The sequence below is a fragment of the Hesperophylax consimilis genome, chromosome 29 (assembly GCF_061612785.1).
Source record: "Hesperophylax consimilis isolate HC1 chromosome 29, BYU_Hcon_1.0, whole genome shotgun sequence".
Classification (NCBI taxonomy): Eukaryota; Metazoa; Arthropoda; class Insecta; order Trichoptera; family Limnephilidae; genus Hesperophylax; species Hesperophylax consimilis.
The window spans coordinates 11,932,261-11,939,089 of NC_142864.1; the positions used below are offsets into that span (position 1 = coordinate 11,932,261).

General features: G+C 32.0%; 1 long non-coding RNA gene across 1 annotated transcript; it reads left to right on the forward strand.

Moving 5' to 3' along the window:
- The first annotated feature begins 4,253 nt into the window (after nt 1-4,253).
- On the forward strand, nt 4,254-5,342 carry LOC149409880 (uncharacterized). Its single transcript, XR_016305096.1, has 3 exons — nt 4,254-4,903; nt 5,006-5,086; nt 5,174-5,342. It is a non-coding gene; the product is annotated as an uncharacterized LOC149409880 (long non-coding RNA).
- Nucleotides 5,343-6,829: the final 1,487 nt, after the last annotated feature.

Sequence of the window (6,829 nt, forward strand, 5' to 3'; positions counted from 1 at the left end):
CAATATCAAATTATCCTAAATTGTTCATTGAGAAATGTAATGATCCTCTGTTACCTGTTGATAACCATCACCCCCCTCTTTATATTAAGTTAAATATATGTGGCGTCGAGCCGAAACCCGTTGAAAAAACTCTCAACTACAAAAAAGCAGATTTTGAATCTATAAATTCTCATCTTTCGCATGTTGACTGGTCTTTTTTGTCTGATGTTAATACTGACGATTCCTTAGAAAATCTATATTCAATATTCTCCACCACTATCAAATCATATGTACCACTATTTACTCCTAAAAAACATACATATCCAACTTACTTCTCATCAGAACTAATAGCCTCACTACAACAAAAAAAAATACTTCATAAAAAATTCAAAAAAACTCTGAAGAAAATCGACTATACAAATTTCAGTGAAAGTAGGAAAAAATGCAAAGATCTCTCTAAAATCTGTTATAAAACATATATAAATTCTATCGAGAACACAGCCTTAAACTCGAACAATCTCTGGAAATTTATTAAAAAAATAAACAACGACAGCACAGACTATCCTCCAGAAATGCACATGGACGACAAATACGCCAACAATACGCAAGACATTGTAAATCTTTTTTCTGACTTCTTTAAAAATGTTTATGATGATGAAACACTAGAAGAAAATATTCCTTCATACACATTCAAAAAAACCACACATTTAACAGACTGCTACATCACCGAAGAATCTTGCAAAAAAAAATTAAATTCCTAAGACATAAACAAGTCTGCAGGCCCGGACACCATCCCGCCAATTTTCCTAAAACAGTGCTCCTCCGTATTGTCTAAACCACTAACCATTTTATTTAACCACCTACTATCCTCTGGATATTTTCCCGTCTACTGGAAATCCAGCTATATTATTCCAATATTTAAAAAAGGTGACGAGACTGACATTTCAAACTATCGACCAATATGCATACAATCTGTATTACCCAAAATCTTTGAATCTTTAGTTTTGGAAGAAATATATCCTACACTAACAAAATTAATAAATGACAAACAACATGGCTTCATTAGAGGTAGATCAACTACAACAAATTTACTACTGTTTCAAAACTATATATTGGAGTCTTTTTCTAAAAATAAACAAGTTGACTGTATATATACTGATTTTTCGAAAGCCTTTGATAAAGTGTCTCACAAAGTACTGATCCAAAAACTTCATGCTATAGGAATCAGAGCAAATATGTTAAGCTGGTTAAGTAGCTACATATCTGGTAGAACTTTACTTGTTAAAATAAAATCTTTTTTATCTAAACCATTTTTGGCCACTAGTGGCGTACCGCAAGGTAGTCATCTTGGCCCAATTTTATTTATTGTTTTTATAAATGACATAGTCAACTGCTTTGAAAATGTCAATGTACTGCTATTCGCCGACGATATTAAATTATATAAAGAAATAACCTCATTAAACGACTGTCAAGTTCTTCAATCTAATATAGACATGCTAAATAAGTGGTGTTCACAAAACAATTTATATTTAAATGTAGAAAAATGCAAAATTTTGACCTTTTCCAGAAAAAAAACATCACAATTTTTTGGCTATTCAATAAATAAAACAAATTTAGAAAGAGTAAAGGAAATGCGAGATCTTGGCATAATAATGGATGAGAAACTAGACTTTACGGCCCACATTCAACAAACTGTGAATAAGGGTATGAAAACATTAGGTTGTATATTAAGAACAATTAAAAACTTTAAATCTTTACAAATCATAAAACTATTGTACATATCCCTTGTTAGAAGCCTGATAGAACATAACTCCATAGTTTGGTCACCCTTCTACAATGTACATATTCATAATGTTGAAAGAATTCAACGAAAATTTCTACGCTTCGTCAATTTTAAACTTAACATCCCTTTAGAACACATAAATTACCAGTCATTATTGAATCATTTAAATATTCCGACATTAGAAAACAGAAGAAAAATAAACGACCTAACCTTTTTATTAAAATTATTGAACTCTAAATTCGATTGTTGTGAACTCCTGCATTTAATAAATCTACACATACCTACACGAACAACTAGGCAAATATCAACATTTTACATACATACATCTCATTCCAACTATAGTTTTCACTCTCCAATACAACGTTTACACAGTCTTGGTAACAAATACTTAAATAATATAAATGTATTTGACAATAATTTGAACTTGGCCAACTTTAAACGGAGTATGTGCGAACTATTTTTACATACTTTGTAAACTATTGTTATCAACTAATTTTATACCTTCTTATTAACATTATCGTTGATTTGGAGGATTTTGGCAAATTTTATATTTTTTGTCGCACTTATTTGCACTCTATCATACCTAATTTTTTAAACTCTTATATTTTATGTAACCTATATTTTGCTAAATCTGACATTTTTATATGTAATCTATATGTATTTTTTTTATATAAAATGTATAACTAAAAAAATAAAGATGTACATTATTATATGTAAAAGCCCTATGGGCGTTTAAATGAAATAAAATAAAAAAAATAAAATAAAAAATAAAAATAATTTATGTGTTTAAAAAATTTTTTTTTGAATTCTTTCTATTCTTTCGATATGGGCTTGGTACGGTATGGTATGGTTATTTGGCGAGGTTGGTACAGTTGTCGACTCCTGTTCCTGGGTAGGAAGATTCAATCGTCAGTCAAACTAAATACATTTTTAATTTAGTTTTAAAACATTTAAAAATAGATGTTTTATTATTTGTTTTAATTTTATTTTATTACAAGTTGGCGTGTACCCGACGTTGTTTGACTTCAATAAATATAAAATCCATGTATTATATACATAAACGTTCCGGAAAAAATTCTCTAAATGATAGTGAAAACCCTATCAAACTACGTTGCATAGTTTACAAGAACCAAGCGTAGACCAAAAAACAGACAGACGCGGATAGTGACATTGTTTTGTACTATTTAGAGATGAATATTTAAGGTTAATAACATTAAATTTTAAAAAATGTAATAATTAGGTTATAACCCAACAAATAATGTTCACAGCATGCATAAATAATAACTAAAAATAATGATAATTAGAAATATAAATACATACTAAATATGAAAATAGCTTGCCACTTTTTTGGCTACGTGATAAGAAAAAACTAAGAAAAGTTATAAATTTAAAAAAATGATACAGGACAACACCGGAAGGAAAACAGATTTTTTTTAATTGAATTTTCAAATACTTAAAAAAATGACAGAAAAGAATTATAGTAAATAATGTACTACTTCACATTTTTGTACTTACCTAGAATAACATAAAAAAGGGTTCTTAAACGTTTGGGGTTGTGAACTTACGTTTACCCTAGTTTTCACGGGGATCAACTTCTAACTAGAATCTAACTAGAACGTTTGCTAAGAAAATTTAAAACCCAAATATATTTAAATATATAATTTATTTATAAATGATAATTTGACCTCAAATTCACATTTAGGTGTTCTGTGACGGCTGAGTTGCCGTTTCTCTTAGTTTGCTACGTTTAGTGAATTAGCAGGGGTGCCCGGGTACATGGTTTGAGGTTTGTCTTGGCAACAGATGCGTCTGCCCACCAGCTTCGTGGCAGTCCGGATCGGGAACTGGTATCTTGACCCATTGCCTTGCGCCGCTGTGGGAGGGATATATTCATAAATGATCCCTAGATTCCTACCCAGTCTTCATACCTGTTACTTTCCCAACTTACTTTCCTTAAAAAAAATCCTCCACATAGCATCCCAAAAGATGATATAGGCCATGAGGCAAATTATTTTCCTAAGGACCGCCTGTGTGGGGTTGATATGAAAAAAAAAATCAGAGACCAAATCACATATCGAACGAGATAATTAATGTAAATTATAACAGTCATCTTATCTTGAAATACCCCAAAACTCTAAACATACTAATTTTAAAATTCCACATTACCACTCGAGCGGTTTTTGGCCTACTGTGCCAAGTTTGCAAAAATATTTTGAGCGTTCGCTTGCCATAATGAGACAAATTTATAGAACCTAAAAATAAGAGATAAACTGTGAAATCTGTATGGTTTCATTGGCTTTAAATCGCAGTCTTACATATTTCCGTAGGTATTATTATTTAAATGAATTGTATTAATTAAAATGGTAAATGCGTATGTATGAAACCAATCGATCGAGTAGTTACCTAATATAATTTATACGTTCGGGATTTAGAATCAAACAGATTTTTTTCCTTGTCGTTCTCAAGTAAAATTGACATGCATGTGAAATGAAGACCCCAAGGCAAGAAGTTGTTAACTTACATTTTCGTAAAAATTGAGTTAGAATGCTCTCTAAACTAATTCGCATACGCTCTTTCCAATGAACACCATGCCAGAGCTTAAAAACGGCAAGAACATGCTTAAATCAATGTGATGAACATGTTAACTACGTGTTTCTGTGACATTAAGTTGATAAAATAAGGGCAAGAACTTGTTAACTACTAAGTTAGCAAGTTCTTGCCGTAATTCTGTAATTAACAACTTCTTCCCATCTACATTGGCTTAGATTTTTATGGTTAACATGTTATTCACTCACTTTGACGTTTACCTTGGTGGTTTTAAAAAGTTTTGCAGTGCGTGTTTTTTTATTTAAAAATCATCGAAAATGAGTTCCAGGGGTGAAAAAATGGTGAAGATGTGTCAAAAATCGATCAGGGAATCAGGTAAGCTGTATAAAACATTATCGTTCATCTTAATTTATCCTTAAAGTAGTTTGAAAATGGGTGGATCATTTTTGTTTTGGTGTTTTTCTGTCTAAAAGTCAACAATTTTTTATTGTAATGCTTATTAATTTGTTTCAGGAAGTGTTCAAGAGTCCACTAATTTAGTACAACCTGAGAAGCATTTAGAAATACCTCAAAATAATGTAATTTTAATGGATGGTAAATGCAAAAAAAAAGTTTTACTCTGTGACTCTGAATATTCTTTTATGTTTTCTTATGTTTTGAATTCCTTCATTAATGCTTTACAATATTTCGTTTCAGAAAGTGTTCAAGACTCTTTGACTGGTGTTGAGTTTGGGATATTATTAGGAATACCTCAACATGATGTCATGTTAATGGAAGGTAAACTTAAAAATACTTTATTGTGACACTAAATTCTTTTGAACATTGAACTAAAAATGATTATTTTATTGTACTTTGTATTTTCAGAAGATAATCAGAGTAGTCTAGAGTATATCGCTACTACCACTGGTACAGGAGATATAATTTTGGAATACGTACTGTTGGACGATGAGATACTCAATATTTAAATCAAACTGGTGAGGATAAGGCTTTATAACTTGAATTGAATTTTATTTTACTGATTTGCATGTAATGAAGATTAAATTATTATTTTCAGATGCAGCAATATACTGAGGACGCTGAAAGCGAAATTGAAAACAATTTAAACGTTTCTGATATAGAAAAACAGTCATTTAGAAGGTAATTTGTCTTGCTGTACCTAGGTACATAATTTCAGATTAACTTAAAAAAAAATCATTTTTGACTGTTCGCTAACTGATATGAATGTGTGTATTATTTTCAGGCACTAAAAAGAGTAGGAAGAGGCCCAAGCTAGGGCGAGCAAGAGAAATAGCGCGGGACGCTAGGATGAGAGGTGATTCTTATGTTAATTATAAAAAAAGCCTTAAACCTGCTAAAACACCAAAACTGGAAGAAAATCTTTGTGATAGCAACTGCAGATTGAAATGTAATTCAAGATTTAATGCCGAAGTTAGGCAAAAACTCTTTTCAGAGTTTTATTCACTACATTCAGAAGCCCAATCAACTTTGTTATTGAGATCGATGAATATTAAAAATATAACCAGGATCACTTCGGCCAAACAATCCTGCAATATTACGTACTCTGTTTCAATACAAGGAATTAATGAACAAGTTTGCAAACCAGCCTTACAATCCATTTACCAAATAGGTAGAGGCAGATTAGATATTTCGAGGAGAAAAGTAGCTGCAGGAGTTTCATCACCAGCAGTAAGTCACAGAGGTCGCCACTGCACGAGGCCTAACAAAACACCAGATAACCAGCTTAAAGAAGTAAGAGAACACATCAATATGTTCCTTGCAGAAGCTTCACATTATTCCAGGAACAAAAATCCCCATAAATTGTACCTCGCATCCGATTTGTCAATCCCAAAACTGTATGAGCTCTATAATATGTTTTGTGGAGAAAAAGAGTATGCCCCTGTTTCGTTGAATCGTTACACTAGGATCTTTACAGAGGATTTCAACTTGTCGTTTGGTGTGCCTAACTGTGATGAAAGGCTTTAAATCACAGTGAAAGAAAAAACAGATAAACCATAGCTGCAAGAAAATATGCAAATTATTTATGAAAACGGACATGCTAACGACATCTGGCGGAGAAAGAATTGATCCAGCTTGCTTGCAGTAGACTCCTGTAATAGTTGAAATTAAATCAAGGTTCCGGGACGAGAGCAGAGATGTCGTAAAATCGTCTAGGACGACTGGTACATCCCCTTTTAACCAATAGATCTGAACAAAGAGCTATAAAATTTTGAGTAACCAATCAGTGAGCGGAGGGAGGTGTGTCTACGACGGACAAAGGAATAAACTTTGGATCGGGCAATAAAAAAAGATAATTAATGGCTTCTTCTTTCCCACAGAAATTAGAGGTGAACGCACTTTAGGGTCAACGTCGACTTTCAAGGTGACAAACTCCTGGAAATGTTTACAATAACTGAGGCATTTAGGTGATGGCGAACCATTGAAATCGAGTGCTTTGAAGATTTTACAAGTTGAAAAACACACACACGAAAATGCAATGGAAAAACTATAAACGTGATAGTA